This window comes from Pezoporus flaviventris, unplaced genomic scaffold (genome assembly GCF_033815535.1).
Source record: "Pezoporus flaviventris isolate CSIRO_AGI_PZ_B2104156 unplaced genomic scaffold, CSIRO_AGI_Pfla_v1 ptg000037l, whole genome shotgun sequence".
Taxonomy (NCBI): domain Eukaryota; kingdom Metazoa; phylum Chordata; class Aves; order Psittaciformes; family Psittacidae; genus Pezoporus; species Pezoporus flaviventris.
The window spans coordinates 8,346,568-8,365,501 of NW_026892585.1; the positions used below are offsets into that span (position 1 = coordinate 8,346,568).

At 40.1% G+C, this 18,934-nt stretch overlaps 1 long non-coding RNA gene across 3 annotated transcripts; it reads left to right on the forward strand.

Annotated features, from left to right (window-relative positions):
• The first annotated feature begins 1,042 nt into the window (after positions 1-1,042).
• On the forward strand, positions 1,043-17,278 carry LOC133274990 (uncharacterized). Of its 3 annotated transcripts, none has more exons than XR_009745353.1 (4): positions 1,043-1,944; positions 2,508-2,636; positions 13,025-13,191; positions 17,023-17,278. It is a non-coding gene; the product is annotated as an uncharacterized LOC133274990 (long non-coding RNA). The 3 variants fall into 3 exon arrangements; XR_009745352.1 differs by lacking the exon at positions 17,023-17,278 and adding an exon at positions 15,290-15,797; XR_009745354.1 differs by lacking the exon at positions 17,023-17,278 and adding an exon at positions 14,218-14,304.
• Positions 17,279-18,934: the final 1,656 nt, after the last annotated feature.

Below are 18,934 nucleotides of genomic sequence, written 5' to 3' on the forward strand. Positions count from 1 at the left end.
AAAGCCACAGAATGGTGTTTCCACGAAAATGGCAGTCCAACAAAAGTTACATCTCCATCAACAGGTAATGCAGTATAAAGCGAGTAGATAGGTGGGATGAAAGAATGGGTGTTGAGCATCTCACATCCACTATGCTGGTTTCAGGGGGTGAGGCTGTTGGGGCAAGGAGGGCTGTTGTTCTTTGGACTAGCTTTAGTCTGGTCCTGTGGACTGGACCACTTGAGTGGCTGGTTGTATTTGGTGCTCTGATTGTATGTTCGGATGCAGTTTTGTCCTAAAGGAATCCTCAGGGTGCATCGCGGGCTAGTACAGTGATGACTGGAAGATGCGCATCAGAAGTGCTTTCTGAATCCAAATCAAATTGCTAATGTAGTCCTACCCAAAGACACTTTAAAGGGACAGACATTTATTTTAAGCTTCCTGAATGCCCTTTGTACAGCTAAGTAGATTTGCTTGAATATTTTAATCAACTTTGTTAAATTGAAGTTAATTTCCTTCAGAATGCTTCTCTCTAATTTTTCCTTCACCCCCCCTCCCTAATTCAGTGAACTCCTCTGCCTGCCCTTAAGAACATCAGAGCCTGGTACATGACCACCTTACATCCCAATGGTCAGCTGGCTGCAGCATGCCATAGGATGAGATGTTACTCCTGGTTTAGCTATATTTTGTATTTCCATTGAGCAGAAATCAGAAAGTACCCAGAGCTGGAAAAATTGTGAGTGACACACACAGATCTTTCACAGGATAAGGAAAGGAAGAGAGGTGACTGTAATAAAGGGTCAAGCTTGCTGTATTGTGGCTTGTACCTCTGATAGAGGGAAGAGTATTACTGTCTGGTAAGGACTCCAGAGCTTCAGCCAGTGATGAGGTGTTTCATGAACTCTGAACTAAAACCCCAATTCAGACATGTCTTAGTTACCTTGAAGGGGTGCCAATACACAATCTACACATGGTAGCAGAAAATCCATTTTCTACTTTTGTAATTTTTTTTATTATACACTTTTGTCCCATTTGCTTTTATGTTTTCTCTAGTTACTTTAGTCCAAACCATGAAACAAATACTACAAGCTAAAATGTTTGTAGTATGTATTCCCTCTCATCCTTTATGTACAGCACCATAGCCTAATGGCATGTATGCCGTTTAAGGTTCCCATTAGCTTTGTGAATAGCACAAAACAAATATTACCTTATGCTCCAGACAGGATAACATCTAAAGGCATTAACTCTACAAGAACTTGGCCAGATTTTCAAGTATGGGTAATGAATGACCTACAAACCCTTACAACAGCAGCTTTCTCCTGCTGGCCTACTATTGCTGTCCCCTGGAGATGAGGCTTTGGAGAAATAATCATCAGCCAGTTCCATTCAGGCATTCACCCCTCTCCTGAGATTCACAAAAGGGTGATGAAGTACATGTTTGTGTGCTTTTTAATGCGATCAGCAGATGCTCCGTGGTGACCACAAAGAGTATCTGAAAGACAGAAAAAAACAACCTAGGTGGTTTTTGAAACAGCAGTGACCTGAAGTGGATGTTTTCAAACCGTGAATCTCCTTTAGAGCTGTTGTGTGTCGGGTATGTTGCACTTTAATCAGGATTTCAAAAGAGTACAAACAAAAACATGGGTAGGAAAAGGAAGAGTGGGTTACTGGCCTTGCCTAAAATTCAGAGGTAGCAGAGAGCTCACCAGAGAAATGCACACCCTTGCACACGTGCTATAGCACACAAATTCCATTTATAAATATTGCAGCAGAGGAAGGTACAAATGTAGTCATTTGTGATTTCAATAATTTATATCAATACACGATTCATGAATTCAGTATTTGCACATTTGGAGAATGCTACGGCTGAAGAGGATCTACTGGGAATGCAAGAGATGGGTAAATAATGGCTTCCATGTCTTTTCAGCACCTTGGAAGAGTAAGCTACAAAATTCAAAGATCCAGGTAATTCCTGACCTTAAAACTACTGCCAAATACATGAATGAATGCAAGTCATAAAGCAAGAAAAAAATTACCCATGAACCTGAGTGTTGAAAACTGTCTAAACACTGAATTTGTAACTCTTAAGTCTGCAGATATATCTTCCTATACACAAAAGCAACTCTATTCAAAGATATCAGCAGCTCACTTTTCTTTGATTTTAGTACTGTAGTACATATGTGTGTGCATGTGTATATATATTTGTTGGGTGCATAAAATACTCTTCTATCTCCTCAATAGATTCCATTTCCAAATCAATGTATATCAAAATGCCATGTGATACGTAGTCCACTGCAAAACCTTCCAAGGACTCAAAATAGTTTTGGGTCCTTGATAGAATTTCACCAGCGGATGTAGTGACCAGTAACTAGGAGAGTGGGGAAAGTGCATCATTATCACTTTGTAAATCTGACTCTGAGGTATATAAGGTTCTTGATAGCTTTGGGAGATAGCAATGTCAGTAGCAAGAGACTTTGCTTCTGTTGGGTTCTTTTTTAACTATTTTTATTTCCGTGTTTCAAAATTAGGGATGTTGGGGTGTGTTTTGATGGGAAGCAGGGCAGAGTCTCTTCTGCTGTGAGACCAGTGTGTCATCTGTCACGCTTGGTGGCAAGAGAGCTTTCTTTTCTCAACATGAAACACAATTGTTGCCAGAGGTAGGAACTTGGGCTTAGCTCTGATTTATTTATGTTATTTTTGTCATGGAAAAATGAAAAATTCAGGCAAATATCTTCAACAGAAAACTGATGACCAGCTGAGAAAACAGTCGAAACAAGGTGGGGAGATTAGAGTGGTTTAGTCTTTTGAAGAAAGATTTGATTACATTTTTCTAGCTGTCACAATTATTGATGGTTTAATCTGTAAGTCTTTTTGTGCCAACCTAATTTTCATTGATGACATGAAAATTTTATGACTCAAAAATTACTTTTCATTTTTATAGGTGATTTTAAAGGGAATTTTAAAAATAAAACTTCAAAGCTCCTGTTAAAGTGAATAATTCCTGCCTCAACTGTAACTAGCGTTTATATTCATACGGTGATGTAGACACTGCAACCACTTTAACGCAACCAGATAATTCTGGCTACTGTGATTTGTTACCGGTATATTGCCACAGTCACTGAACAGTAGGAGAGGTGATGCAGTCGTAAAAACCCACCACCGTGCTTATTTTTGGAGTTGTCACAACTGGTAGTGCAACAGCAGATGGGAAATCTTCAGAAAGTTCTCATCCAAGTGTAGCTTGAACTGCTTAATGAGAAATGGAAATCTCCTGCTGAATGTGCTTTCAGTTCTTCTTTTAATAAAGGGTAAGAAAAGCCCCAAGAATTATTTATTGTTTGTCTCTGAAAGTGTCGTTCGGAAACACAGCATCACAATGAGGGGCTCTACTTTATGTATGGTTTTTCCTTCAAAAAGGTAAACTATTCAACTGAGCCACCAAGGAGACAGAATCTGAGCGATTAAAGCATCTTCTTGCAGGGAAAAAATAATAGGCAGTTGCATTTTTTTGTTTGATACAGCTCTGCCCTAAAAATTGAACAGAAAAATCCTGTTAGGATGTGTTGTTGAGAGTTGTGTTTTATAATGCAGACACTATAAATTACAAACAAATAAAATGAAGATGCTAGTCATGTCCTTATCCAGATAAGCTGTGCTCTCATGATTAATCATGTCACCAGAAATCCATGTAGTCTATAACTGCTTGTCTTATTTATCTGTTTATTGGGCTATCAGATGTTCCCATATTATTAAATGCTTGCTCTCTGCTGAGAAGGTACTTAACATTTTGCATCACTGTGGGCTTTTTCCAGGGCTCCAAGCTCCACAGCTTGGTAGTCCCATTTAGTTTCTGCTGTCCTTCAGGCAACACCATCTGTCAGCTGCTCCTCAGTTCCCACATCAGGGCCTTGTCACCTGTGAGGACAAAGTTCTGATTAGAAGGCCTTCATTAGGTCTAGGGTGAGGTGCCCCTGCCCATGGCAGGGTATTGGAACTGGATGAGCTTAAGGTCCTTTCCAACCCAAACCATTCTGTGATTAGAGGCTGTACTTTTTTCAGTATCTAAGTTATTTGTAGGAGCTGTCCATAAGGGTAGACATTCTCTAACATCTGAATGTCCCCTTTCTCCCTGTAGCACCTAGCACATGCCAGCTAAGTGACAGTATGAGGGTGTCCCTACCTCAGGGGAGAACTTTCTGTTTTGAAAAGAAGGTTTCTGAGGGCAGTTCAATGTATTTTCCTTCAGGGTACGGTACTTCCCAGACGCAAGTTCACAGTCTAAGCCCTAGGCTTGCTCTGTAGTCAAGGAAGGATTTCCAGAGGGCAGATCTGAGCCACAGTTAGGCTTACTTGTCCTCTGGAAATGCCTCTGTGTATCTCCCCACTGTAGTAAGAGCCCAAGGTGATCAAAGTTACCACAGAGGAGCAAAGAAGTGGAGCAGCCCAAAAGGGTTTAGTTTGGCAGGAGAACTGCAAGACGGGGGCAGCAGAGGGGCAGCAGCTTCTGATCAGACTTGTCATAAAGTGACAGGAACTTCTGAGTGTTGAAGGACAGGAAAGCAGAGGAATTCACAGCTGGAAATGACTTTTTAGAAACATTACTGAACATTAAAAATTGTGACTTGAAGGATAGAATAAACAGGGCAAAACGCATCCTGTGTTCCTACCCTTCGTTCTTCCAGGTCACGAATTATTAGTCTCTAATTTCTGTGCATGGTCCTGGCAGCTGACATTTTCAGAGGGAAAATTGCTGGTTTGTAAGGAAGGAAAAGGGAAATTGGGAATGAAAAAGATGAAGCCAGAAATACTATTGAGTTCCAAGAGATATGGAAAGTGAGTAAGCAGTAGAGGAAGAGTCAAAAGAGCAGAAGAGGATCTTGATGTGATTAAATTAATTTGCTGAGATTTCACCAAATTTGTTTTTGAAACATTAATATGCATAGGATGCATGTTATGTGTGTGCACATAAGTAGGATACAATGCATAGGGTGCATGATATGAGTATGCACATAAAAAGGATAAAATCAAGGAAAGCAAACTCTGTCACCTCCCAAGGCTGTATTAGTTGTGCATTAACTTCTTTTTAGCAAGACAACTTGCTCTTAAAAACTCCCATTGATGAAGGATCCCCATTCTTGCCTGGCAGTGTATTACACTGTTCAGCCATCATTATTTGTTTTCCTAATAGCTACTACAAATCTTACTTGCTGCTGTTTAAATCCATTGTTTCTTGTCCTATTCGTTGTGGAGAAGGAGTAGCAGGACATGCTTCTCCTGTTTGCAACAGTCTACTACATATTTGAATAGTTATCGTGCCAACTCTAAGCATTCTTTGCTCTAGCCTTTGCACCCCTCACTTACTCAGATATATGTCCTAGGCTGTTGTTACACCCAGCTGTTTCCCATATTTATTAACAAACGTACTCAAAACTGCCCAGAAAAGTCTAGTCAAGACCATCTATCTCAGTTTCTAAATGGTGTGAAAATATGCCCATATGCTGAACAGGCAGCATTCCCATTTGCATGTCCCAGGGTGATGCCTACCTTATTTGTAATGGGAGACCGTTATTAATCCACCTCTTTAAAGTCTACTCTAATACCCTGATATTTTTTTCCACGGTTAAGCATATAACTTCCTGTCTTATGGGTGAAACTGTTCAACTGTTACAGATACAGTTGAAGATACTGTACAGAAGTACTGTACCTTGTACCTCTTGTCATATAAGTGCCATAGGGTTTTTTTTCCTAATTCTGTCCCAATCTCTACTGTGCTTGCAGCTACATCCACCTTGAGCTCACCAGAAAATGTAATAACCACGTTCTCTGTTTTGTCATTCTTGGCACCCCTGCAAACAGTGACTGGGACCGGGACAAACCGCTGTAATATCCCTTAACAGAGGTACATCAATAGCCAGCCATTATAATTGTGCTCAGACGATCCTTTTCCAAACACTTGCATGCCCACTTTTGAGTGGTTCCATCAGAAAGCAATGATGCATCTTACACAACTTCTTCCAGTATGCCCAGTTCAACCTCAGCTTTCGTTTTTGGCTGCACTTCCTAATGAACTCTAGTATTTGTACCGCTGCCTTCTATCTTCCTGGCTGGCCTGATTATTTTCCAACAACTTTTGTAATTATCCTTGAAGAACTAAATTGCTATCTGTTATGTACAGTCCATCTGTCATTATGATAACTGTTCCTCTCATAATATTTCCATGTGGACTTTAATTGGCAAGCTTTTGTAGCTTGGCAAAGATTTAATGAACTTTGTCTTTACTCTGAAGAACAAATTTCAAAGGCAGGAACAGTAACAAGTATAGCTGCTACTCACTCATAACATGCTCTGGGTTTATGGTTAGATATCTCTTTACCGATGCATGACATTGCAAAAATAGGCAAACCTGACTTTTTCTAGCATATGCTTTTCTACACAGCCACCTTTATTTGGATAAAAAAGGCTGTGGAGCGCTCTCACAAGGCAACTTCACAGCCTTTGCTATACAAACCCCGTGTAACTTCAGGGCATGTTGTTTCAGCTTGCTGGCTGCACTGAAGGCTGCTGCTTGTGATGTTAGATGGCTCTCTGCTGTGCCTGCTCCCACCTTGGAATAAAGTCACTTCTCTCAGAAAATATATTGCAAAAATTTCATTGAGAACAGTTTAGAAGAAAAATGCCTGCAAGTGTATTAAAGCATAAATCTTCTGCTAGCGCCTAATAACAAAGGTCTGCTAGGCCAGCATCTTGGATTTAAAATCTCAAGTAGGTTAAAGGTAATTATGATCACGTATATGCAGCACTGTACATTGTGGCTTATATAATTAGAGGTCTTATTTCTCCACAGACTATTCAGAATGTAGCAAATCCTTACAGACTGCAACACCTTCCACTTTGATTCTTCGAAGTGTTAATGAAGTTTCCAAGGCCTCTCGGAATGTCCTTTTGTGGTTTTGTTTGTTTGTTGGGAAGGGGGAGATACTGTTTGTTTGTGGTTTGGTTTTGATTTTTTGTAGAGGCAAGAAGCTCTGACCAGAACTGTTGTGTGGCTTTAGGTGGGAACTTTACATGAAAGAACTCTGGTGTTGCGATTGTTAATATCCAGCTAAATCCATCAGAGTGCATTTCCTTTTTCTGAAGTAGTAGCATTGCATTAATTTGATTTCTAGTTAACTGTAGCAGTAGAAGTGGTAAAAATAGATTATTTCTTAAAGTATGGGAGAGTTTTCATTTTAGAGACCATTTAGGCATTGCTTATTTAGCAATCCATAATTTGTTATTTGCATCTATCTCTATGCTCTGCAGAAGAATTAACACTCTGCCTCGAAGAGTACTTCAGATTTAGGTGACGATAGCGGTTCAGGACTATAAGGGCTTTCTCCTCATTCTGAGTCAGGGATGAGAAGTACAGAATACAGTAGAGAATATATATTGTTGTAAGCACCAGCTCTTTGATAAGATAGAGAAGAGGGATTACGGCTGTTAGGCACTTCTACTGTCACTTTTGAAAAATGCAACATTATTATTCCTTATGGCCAGGGACTTCAGATCTAATAACTTTATTCTGCATGCAGTTAATCTAATTTTTGCCAATTTTTTATCTAATACTTTGGTTTGTTGCTTTTGTTTCTTTACATCTAATATCAAGTAGCAAAGTAACTCAGCGTATCTTCTGGATGTGGCTTTCTTTTAATGGTAAATAAAATAACATGTAGGCAAGTTACCAGTCCTTTTCATGGTATTGGAATATTTTGCATGTAGACCATTCAGCATGAGAGATCATTACTCGCTAAAGTTCAGCTGGTGCTTGGCAAAGCTCTCAGTGTTTGCTGTTCTTCTGCGACAAGGGAGATGCGTTTTGAAGAGAGGTAGTTGACTGGGGACTTGGTGGAACTGTTTGCATGGATTTGAATGAGAAGGTTTACCAGTTTTAACAAATTCCAAATTGCTGTATGCTTTCTTGCTCCCGCTACTCTCATGGTAACAGAGAACTCTGATTCATGATGCTGATTTGAGGGCCTGCCAATTATTTTAAGTGTGAAAGGAAGGACTAGATCTACTCCTTTTTCATTTTTCTCTTTTTTCCTTTCTCTGTTTATTCACTTTTTTGACTTCCTTCTTGAAGAACTGGCCTTAGTTTCTCTCAGAAGTAATCACTTTCAGAAATGCCGCTTGCACCATCTCTTCCTGCATCAGCAGCTCCCTAGGTTTGGAAGCCCAGGAAGCCTGGCTTTGAAAACACTGGATAAGTAACTTCAAATTCCTTATGAACAAAGGAAAAAAAAAAAAGGCATTGGATTTTGGAAATTCATACACAAAGCTCTTTTTGAAACTATTTGTCTTTCTCTTGGTGAGAAGGGAGCTATGGTGGTTGCTGAGAGAAGAGGTAGTGCAATAAAGCCAGACACAAATGATTAACAGGGGTAAAGAGAGGACTGAGGGAAGTTATTTATATTAAATAGGTTGTTGAAAATCCTTTAACACATACATTTGTTTCTTTCTTTAAGCTGTTAGTATTTTATCTAAAGCTCTTAACAATTCATTAACTCATTAGAGCACAGTCTCCAGCTGAGCACCCAAGTAGGAGCTTTCAGTGTTACTGCACCAGCCAGGCCATCTTCTGAATCAAACTTTGAGTACAGGCTTCATGAAGGGTTTGAATTCAGTTTGGTTACTGCTGGAAATTGAAAGTTGACTAAACTGAGCTTGTTTTAAATAATGACTGAGCTTAGAATCTGGTTCATGATCTGTTCACTATAGACTAAACAGGTTTTGAAAGATATTAGGAGGATTAATACCTTCCCAATAGTCTTTGGCAATGGCATTAGCATTTGTAAGTAAACACTAATAAAATTCCAAATTTAAGCCCACTTTTCATCACTGTGTGGACACCACTTGCTGATGAGAAGTCACTGTGGAAATGAATAATAAGGAGGAGCTGCCAAAATTTGTCTTCACTTGAATGGTGCCATGGTCCAAGTTACACAGCTTCAGTAGTGGGAGACAAATGAGCAGTGATTATCATTTATTCTCAGGAGCAATGGTGGTATGAATGGCTCTATCCAAAATAATCAGGGTGTTGGCTATAAGCCAAAGCAAAGGAAAGAGCAACACATGGTGTTGTACGGATTTGGACAGTTGTATAGCTTCTGACTGTGGAAAAATCTAAAGTGAATGGATGGGAAGGAGGGTGGAGGGGGAAAAGATGTTCTAATACTGTCATTTGAGAAGATGAATAGCTGTGAGATCAGACTTCCTAGTGCATGTACCTTTAAAACACAAAAAAAAACCCCAGTATTCTGTTTCCTGTATGCATTTCTTCTGTACTCAGGAGGCTTACACAGTGCTTTTCACCCTTTTCTCCACATGAATCAAACACCCCCAGTCCTCGACTAAGTGGGAGGTCTATCCACCAATCATGTCCTGCTCATTTGATTTCTAAAGTAGTAGTTAAAGCATAAAAGTTTGTGTGAGAATATGAAATGCTTCAACCCACTTTTTTTCTGGTTAGTTGTCTTTCTCTCTTTCTAACTTACCTGTTCACTTTAGATAATGGGATTGGTGCTTAGAAGGTGTCTTAGAGCTCCTGCTGGACAGGCAAAGAAATGTTTTCTGCTCCTGCAGTGCTGGTAGAGCTCCTGCTGCATGGTACTGTTAATACTTGCTCTACATACATTCTGATTTTTCTTCTCATCATCAGACACCCAAAAAGAAAAGCAATACTGTGCTCTCAGTTGGAAGATCAGGACTGAAAAGACTGAGATCTAAGTTCTTTGGGAAAGGCTGCAGTCCCACTGGATTGACAGCTACGGCACCCCTTTGTGTTGAGGTGGACTCATTTGGAGGTTTGGTTTCTTTTTAACTACTGAAAGAGGTGGGCAAAACAGCATCAGATTTATTATATAGTAATCCAGTACAAGAGTTGTCAGTGCCATATTATGATGGAGCTCTTTACTTACTGTATTTTGCACATTGCAGCCCTCTATGAGCTGCCTTCCATCATCAGCACTCTTTTGAGGATCTTAATTTGTGTAACCACTATAGGAGAGGCTCTGAGCAAATTTTATCCAGCCTGAGGCGCTACACATTAAACAGTCTTGTGAACCTTGGAACTAATGAAACCAGATCTTCTACTTCATTAAACTGACAGTTTATTGAAGTTTTCATTCCTGTCATTCAGTTTTTGCTAGTTTGTTAAGATTTGTTACGTTCATCCCTCCATAGAGTTGCAGATGAGGTCACTGAAGGGAGCTGTGTTTGCAATAGAAAAGAAATGGGGGAAAAAAAGAAAAAAAGAGGCAAATTATGAGCTACTTTCTTTGTTTTTAAAATCAAAGTCAGTTGTAACAAGCAGCAGACTTCCTGAGCATCCTACCCGCTGCATTGCAGAGATAATGTGAATGACAGCCATTGTGATATCACCTTGGGGAACAGCTCCAAACAGCCATTCTTTAACAGCCGTCTTATCATCCTACTGGCTGATTTATACATTAATTAATTATATATGGCATAAACTGTAGCCTGGTAAAAATGATATGAGCCATTTCAGGACAGGGAACATGATATTTTGCCAGCACTAATAAGAGGCTACAGCTTTATGTCAACCTGACAATATAGAGTCTCGGGATTGACGGGGTTTGTCTTGGCCTGAGCTTGTAGCTTGGTTAACACCTTCCAGCAGTTACCTGACTGGTGCCTAAGATGGATAGGCTTTAGCTCAGTGAGTCTCATGGTCAGAAAAGCACAGACAGACCCCACTATCCTTGTGTACTCAACAGCAGTGCTTTGATTAAGTGAGGCTGTGTGCAGCTTTCAAAGTTTGGCTGGGATGTGATGAAGAGGAATGAGATTGGGATGAGAAAATTAACAATTAGTCCCACGTAGACCCAAGACTGAAGAAGGAGGAAAATCCCACCATTAAGGTCCTCCCAGCAAGGACTTCAGAATGACAGTGGTGTGTTGTAACTCTACCGCCACCAGCATGAGATGAGGGAGACTGAAATGGTCAACCTTAGGACCCTAATGCTGCAACTAAACAGTGAACATAACACCAGAGAACAGGATTGGTATTGGCTGTTTTGTCTAAAAAATGTAGCTGCACCGTCAATGAGGTTTTTCTCTGTTACTGAGATAATTAGGGACCATTGGACAGCTAAAAGAGTAACAATGAATTCTTATCTCAATGGATAGTGTGCTTTCTTTTGCCCATAACAAGATATTGATGCTAACAAAATAACCCAACAGTAAATTTGGTGCTGAATTAACATAGCTGCATTTGTACTTATGGTACCAAAACTGTGAGTTATTTTGTTTTATGGTACATACCAAATACGGTAAAGAGACCAGTCTTGCAACATATCTTGACTAAGTGCTGAAGCAGTTCTAATTCCTTCTAGTTAGTTAAAACATGCTCTGGTTCTAACAAGCTGCACCACAAAGCTTAGTGCCTTGCTCTCCAATTAGCAAAAGCCAGATATTATCCATATCAAGGGTAAACTTGTCTTTCCCTATTCCTTGATATTCCTCATCAAAGCTTTAATTTACTAGGCCACTGCCTTTCAAACCCAAACTTGATTCTCCCTTACTTGAATGGTGTGCTAAAATCCTCATGTACAGGCAATTGGTGATGAGACATTGTAAATTCTTAATAAATCTTGCCTCCCATACTGTGAAATTTAGAAAGTGAGCTCTCCCAGGCGGATTCCCCAGTGGCTTACAACATATCAATCTGAATTTTCCTTCCCTCGTCATGGCTTTTATCATGAAACTTGAAGAAACTTACCCATTTCTCTGTCAACATTGATGGAAACTGAGCTGCAAATTCAGCGATTACCAGGGGCCCAAATTCTCTTATTTTCTCACCTTTCCACATGATTTCATGTGTACAGATCCTCCTGATTTACTTCACAGAATCTTGAAAAGCATCTTTTCCTTTGCAAACCAGACTAAAACATCATTTTAACCTATGAAGAAATAGCACTGGGCTTGTTTCTTGTTCACATACTCTACAAATACAGTGTCTGAGTAACGACGGAGACTTTCTGAAGTGTTTTCTCTCTTGATTTGATTTGCTATTGAGTCAACATATTATGCTGTGATGGCAAGCTTGTATTCCAGAATACAGGATGCTTTTAAATTACCATAGGCACTAAAGAATGTAATGACTTATTATGGTTTGTTGTCTGCCTTTTGGTTGTGTGTGTGTTATTTACTATACTCATGATATTTACTTCTTCCTCACATTTTCCATGCTTTCATTGCCTTAATGGTCAGAGTAAATATTTTACGTTACAGTAGGAGTGGTAAAACATATTCCATAGTGAGAATGAAGTAAACAACCCAATACTGTATCTTTACTCTCTAATTCCATAGAACTGAGGGGGTTTCAGTTTTGTTTTGGTCTTAAATCTCAGAGCATCACTGCTGAAGTAAAGTTTACCTCTAATTAAAACTGGCCTACAAGCCTGATAAAATATTCTTGTGTAACCAATTCCTCTACTTGGGGCATACAAATCTACTACATGATGAAATCAGTTTCTCTAATGATGCAGCTGGCAAAAACAAAAACATTATTCATAGCTAGCAACAAATTTGAGAATGCTTTAACAGCCCCTCAACTTATTCTTTAGCGCAGCTTTAAGGTCATTGCTCCAGTGACAGATACACCCTAAAATAACAGATATGGAGTAAAAGCCTGAGTATAACTACATGAGGGAAATGGGGTGCAAGGGGACAGAAAGGGTGCACCTTTTGTAATTGTGGCCTGCATTAAAATGATATTGAGCTGGGCCAGGAGTCATATCCCAGATTAAAGATCTTTAGGAAAGAGTTTCAGCAAGAGTCAGCAATTTCTTCCTCCCTGCAAAGAAGTTAAGCTTTTCTTGGGATACACCACTTGCAGTGTATAGCCTCAAGTGTAACACAGATTTATTTGGCTTAGCATCTTAAGTAGGTGATATTTGCAAGAGTATTCCCTTCTCCTCTTCTTGCCAAGGCAGGAAATAATATTAATCAGCTTTGCTAAAGTCATTTTGCTCCATTATTTCAGGTAGAAAGACCCATGGGAAGACAAGGTCAGAACTCAACAGAAGGGAATAAAAACTTAGGGGAGCAACAAGGAGGAAAAGAAAGGAATGAGGAAACAAATATTAAAACAAGAGAAAAAATAAAGGAAACACACAAAGTATAGAGATCCTGATCAGTAGTGATGTTCAGGTAAAGTATTAATTTTAAGCCTTTTAAAGCTTAAATACTTTGGAGCATTGGGCTAGAGGAATTGCCTAAATACCAAATTGCACTAGTTGAAATAAAAACTGTCAGGTAGCATGTCCCAGTGCTAATTAAGCCAGTACAAATTGGTGTTCTAAAATATACTGATTTAAGACCTTGGTTACGTTTGTGAATTTATCCCAGTCTACAGAACAGATTTCACAGGTGAAATTAACAAGCCAGGCAAAAGTACATGTCATGCTTCCACAAGGAGTGCTTTGGTTTACAAATGAACATGTGCTAACGGCAACCTACAACTAAGTTCACGGGAATTACACTATCGTTTGGTACTTCTGCTATTGCGAGGCTGCCAAAGCTTGCTATTAATCTTGGTTTTCCCTTCCTGCTTCTGTTCCACTGCCACTTTTGCTATACAGAGAAACCTCTCTTGAGCTCTGTGCTAGCAGCTTTACCCATCTCTTCCTTTTTTCCAGCTGTGCTGTCAATCTCCTGTCTGTCCTTTACGGTTCATAGGCAGAACCTTGGAATGTGAATAATAACGGTGCTTTAGTGATCTTTAGTGATTATACCCCCATGACTGGGCTGATACATATTGAATCTCAATTTGAAACATCTTCCTCATTGGTATTTGGATATCATGGTGAGAAACCTATTAGTAATGTCCCTGATAGAATATTCCTGCAGTGGAAGCCTGGGCATGACTTGGCACTGTTGGGGAGGGAGTAACTTCAGCCATGGCCGAGGGAATTCAAACATCTGAAATGGTGTCAGGCAAATGTGACAGGTATTGTGGCATAGTCAACATAGTTTTGTAAAGGGCAGGCAAGGAAAAGCAGAGGATCTGCAGAGGTAGAGGTTTGCTGCATGTTTCATCAAATGCATGAGCAGCCCAGCTGGATGTGGCAGTCTGTCTGAAGACATAGGAGACAGATTTTCTAAGGTGACAAAGTACCAAAAGAAGAATGCAACCAACTACAGCAAAAATCTCATAGGTGCTAATCTGCATTTTAGGCACTTCAAAAACCTGACCTTGAGCCTTAAGTAACTGGCTATCTGCTTTCTCATGGAGTAGATACTCCCCTCCATCCCTCCAAAAAAAACAAACCACAACTTGGTAGGTTTGTTCAATTGTAAATACATTTTCTAGAAATTTCTGTGCACATTTGTACATCGTGTACTGGGTCTTGTGCATAGAGAGCTTAATGAACAGAACCACTTTTTGGTTTAAATTTCAGACATTTTAAAGCAAACGCTGTATGTATAACGCCTTTGCACTTTCTTAGACTGCATATAGTCTTTATTAACGTATTTAAGGTAGATGCAGGATCACAGATAACAAAACTGACATCGATATTTTACATTTGATGTGCATACCACTTTAAAATTAAGCTCATTAAGGATAATCGAATGATCCATTGGCAGGCCTGCAGCTGCAGACCGAGAGGTGACAGGCTATTTGGTGAACAATTTACCAAGTGTCTCACTCCCTCCTCCGTCTTAACCATGGGCATTGTAAGTTCATTCTATTAACCTTAATAGGTTTGCTTTCAAAGTGTTTTACTCTGAAGATTTAAACGTGAACTCTATCATATGTCAGCCTGCAGCTAACTTAAGCAACTAAAGTAAAAGAAGACGCAATACATTTATCTATGAGCATATTTGTATGTATGTCCACAAGTAGTAGCATCTAATGCACATGAAGAGATGATGTACTGTGCCCTGCATGATGCTCTTCACTGTAGGTGTTTTGTTATTCCATAGGGTCTGTCCGGAATTTTTCTTTCAGTTAAAGAAGCATTACTGGCAGGCATCTCCAGCTAGCTGAGTGTCTTTGCATGCACTAGTTGGAAAGGTTGTGGGCGAGAGAGAAGCTTGTTTTCCTCAAGTAGCAATTCAAGCAGATAACATGAGGGCTGCCCTCTCTCCCAGCAGGACGTTCTTTTCTCTTCACCTGGGACCCAAAGACAGAATTAGCAAGCAGTAACAGAGTTAGCATTTGAGTTGAGGGCAGGCTCAGGCAGCTTTGTTCATATTAATGGGACAGAATAGCAGCCATTATCTTTTCTCTATTGCTGCTTTTTAGAGGGCTCATCAGGCAGTGCTGCTGCCACTTCAACAGAACCTAACAAAGACACTGAAGCAGGCCCTCCATGCCTCCATCGTTTCCATCCCAGAGATTCCTCAAAGTGGCTCCCATCACAGTGATACTACCCCTGACTGATTTAGGTCCTTGCAGGCCTCAACATTTCTATCTTTACTTTGATGAGTTAGAGCAGTGGCTTGCAGAGGTCATTACAGCTGTAACTGTCAGCTGTCAATAGCCCCACTTTCCATCACCCTTGGGGTCATCACCACAGCGAATGTTATATGGGCCTTGGCCAAACTTAGCTCAGTCAAGACACCAGTGATTTGTGAGCAGGACCTAGACCTGTTCTTACCCTGAGACACTATTCACCTTCTGATCTCCACTACCTTAGGTTCATGTTGACTGCCCTGCTTGCTCAAATGACTGCAGGTAAAGGCTGCCCTCTGCAGTTGTACAAGACCACTTCATTCCCCTGGGACAGGGGTGAGAACCTGATAGACCACCATGTAAAAAGCTACTGCAACTTACTTTCTCTCACTCAGAACACAGTGGCATATGGACATGGCGAGAGATGCAGGAAAGCATTCCTCACACCTCAGCAGCCCATGCCATCCCATCTGCTCTCACATCCAGTTAAACGATATTCACTTCCCAAATGCTGCCTCCTCGTGCCACCTACTGAGAGGGCTATGCTTGAGGAATAGCGCAGTTAGCAAGGCTCAGGATAGAGACATCAAGAACTAAAAATCCATGTATTTATTTGGTGCTGTGGAATGCACTTATATTAGACTGTGCTGAAGACATGGTCCTGAGAGGAAAATGTGGAGTGATTCTCCATACTGGCTGTCCCACACTGCGAAGACAATGAGAGTTCCAGACCAAAAAAGACAATCTTTCCAGGCAGAACAGAATGCAGCATCTCATGGGATTGTTCCTACTTCTTAACTCTTCTTGTGCTGCCAGGACACCACAGTGAAGGCCTTTCAGAAACTCCTAACCAGGTTGGTCAAACAGCTTGCCTAGCATCTCTGCCATCTGCATAGTCTCCTCACTCCACAAAGAATACAGTCATAGCTATTAGACTGCACAATCTCTGTTTGAATTTGTCCATAGTGAGTTGATAGCAGCTGCTTAAGTAAAAATTCTTTATTTCTAAAAGTTATCACTTCAATACACAATCTCTTTCCAAAGTTTATCCTGCATTCATCTTCATGACAGAATATTGTTCATTAGCAAAATAAATCTTCTCAATTTGTATAGAATAGCTTGATAAACAAATGCCATCTGTCCATTCATTAGTAATACAGATTTATTTGTATTTGGCTGTTGATCTCAGGTTGATTTAAAAGTATGGGTATACTTCATTGATGCTGTTGTACAGATGAGGAAACAAAGGCGTAGAATGCTACAAACCAGATCTCTCCAAGATAAGTTAGTTCCTAAATTGATCCATACTTGAGGATATAGATCTGTGTGGTTTGATTCTGTCTACCCATGTCAGTAGTACAGCATGGATTAAAACTCGGCTCTTCTGAATGCAGTGTCTTGCCTAGTGAGCCACAGGATTATCCTACCATCATTTTCTTCTGCTTTACTGTGTGTCTCGATACAATCCATAAGGTTTATCTCCAGTCTGCTCTACACCACTACAGAAATAGGTTGCACTTAATACTACTTTTTTTTTCTTTTTCTTTTTTTTTTTTTCTTTTAATGTATTATCATCTCCTCAGGACTTGTTGAAACAAATGTGAAGTTGGCTCTATTAACTGTTCCAGGACCTGGACTCGAAGAGTGTGTGTGTTAGATTCTGTCTGCCTGCATGTAGTGCTGACTGTGTGTAGGTTTTTGTTTGTTTGTCTTTTTTTCTTCCCTGAATGATTGTACCTTTCAAATTGGTGGTTGGGTTTTAAGGAGGTTATGGGGACTTGAATTGTTGGCACAGGAGAATTGCAAGGATATAATGTCTATAATAAAGCATCCCATTTATCCACTGATGCCTGCATTTTTTTCAATTATAAAGTACTTAGGGATATTCAGGCAGATAGCTGAGCTAGCTAAACATTCCTAACCTTATTATTCTGCACAAATACTGGAATAGGTACCAGAATGAACCATCCCAACTCGTTACTTTTAACACTGGTTCATTTTAATATAAAGTTAGCCTGTGGAGAGAAGGAGAAAATATTCTTCACATCTATACACTGCACAAAACCTGACTGCCAGTCTTGTACAGACTGTTCTAGTTTAGCAATAAAATTGGAATAGCAGGAGGAACAAATACCCATACTTTACAAGCAGCTTGTTTCAGAAGTCACCAAGAGGGACCTCTGAAGGTACTTGGGTAATTTTGAGTCTACCTACTTTCCAGTCAAAAGGCTTCAGATACACGTTCCCAGTTACTGAGATCTGCCATAGTTTTTGAACAGTACCAAAAGTCAAGCAGAGAGACAGGACTCCTGTTCTGGGTGAAGGATGGCAAAAGGGAATGGACAAAAAATAAACCATTAGATGATGATGTCTGGCATTACCAGACCAATTTGTCTTTGGTCTAGGGAAGGGACATTATGCTGTGAATTCTAGAGACAGGTCCTATCATTTTGTTGGACAACATCCTTAAATACCTCTAGACCTTGCAGTCCCAACTAGATTGGGCGATTTCAAAGAAGGAAAAAAGTTCTAAAAGCAACTAATGCTACTATAAATTAGCCTCAGCTGTTTACCTGACTATTGATCATCCTAGGGAAACACAGCAGACCCTGCAGGCTTTAGCCCTGTTGTATAAATCCCATTTAAATCCCCTTGCAATTCATGCTGACTTCCCTCTTCTTTCCTTGCCAAGTCTCAGAAGATGTTCTGAGTAAATAAAAGCTGCTGCCCTGCTAATAACCCTTCAGCTCTTCCCATCTGATCAGTTTTAGTCATGCTGAAGTGCAGTGCTAGTCAAGTCATAACTATGCTCTACAGAAGCTGCTTCTGTATGAATGACTGCTTCTCTGAATAGTTTTCCTAAAAGAAGAGGAAGCTAACTGGAATCTGATAAGAATAATTTTTACATATATAAATATATATAAAATATGTAAATGGCAGTTTCTGCATACACAGACCAGTCATCAAGTCTGTGCAAAATTAATGGTGAATATTATCAGGTGAGAGGCATGACTGGCTGGCTGGTTACCAGAGGAGGTTAAAAAGTCTGAACACTCCCTCAGCCTTTCCTGCAAATCATTCAGGAACCTGCTCTGTCAGACAGCCTCATCTGTCACTCAGGAGCTACATCTGCTTGCCTGTTTATTTTCTTACTTAGGGTTGAGGTCACCTGCCCTCCTTTTAGCTAATCAGAGGAGACAGCAGTAATCAAAGCACAAGATCAGTGCTCTTGGGATGTCTTTCTTGAATAGCCTCCCTGTATGTTCTTCTGCAGACCTTGCAAAGTGATGTAGACATATACATGCCGAGGAAAAGAACAGGGGTTTGGTTTGAGGTCCAGCTAGAGGAAAAGAAATATTTCTGAATCTTATATGCTACCTGGAAAAACAGGCCTAATATTTAGTGAGGAATTTCCTCCGTTTTGACAGGAAAAAAGCTGTCGCTAGTTTGTTAGATGGTAGCTCCTCACAGGGAAATTCAACCGATGTCCTATCA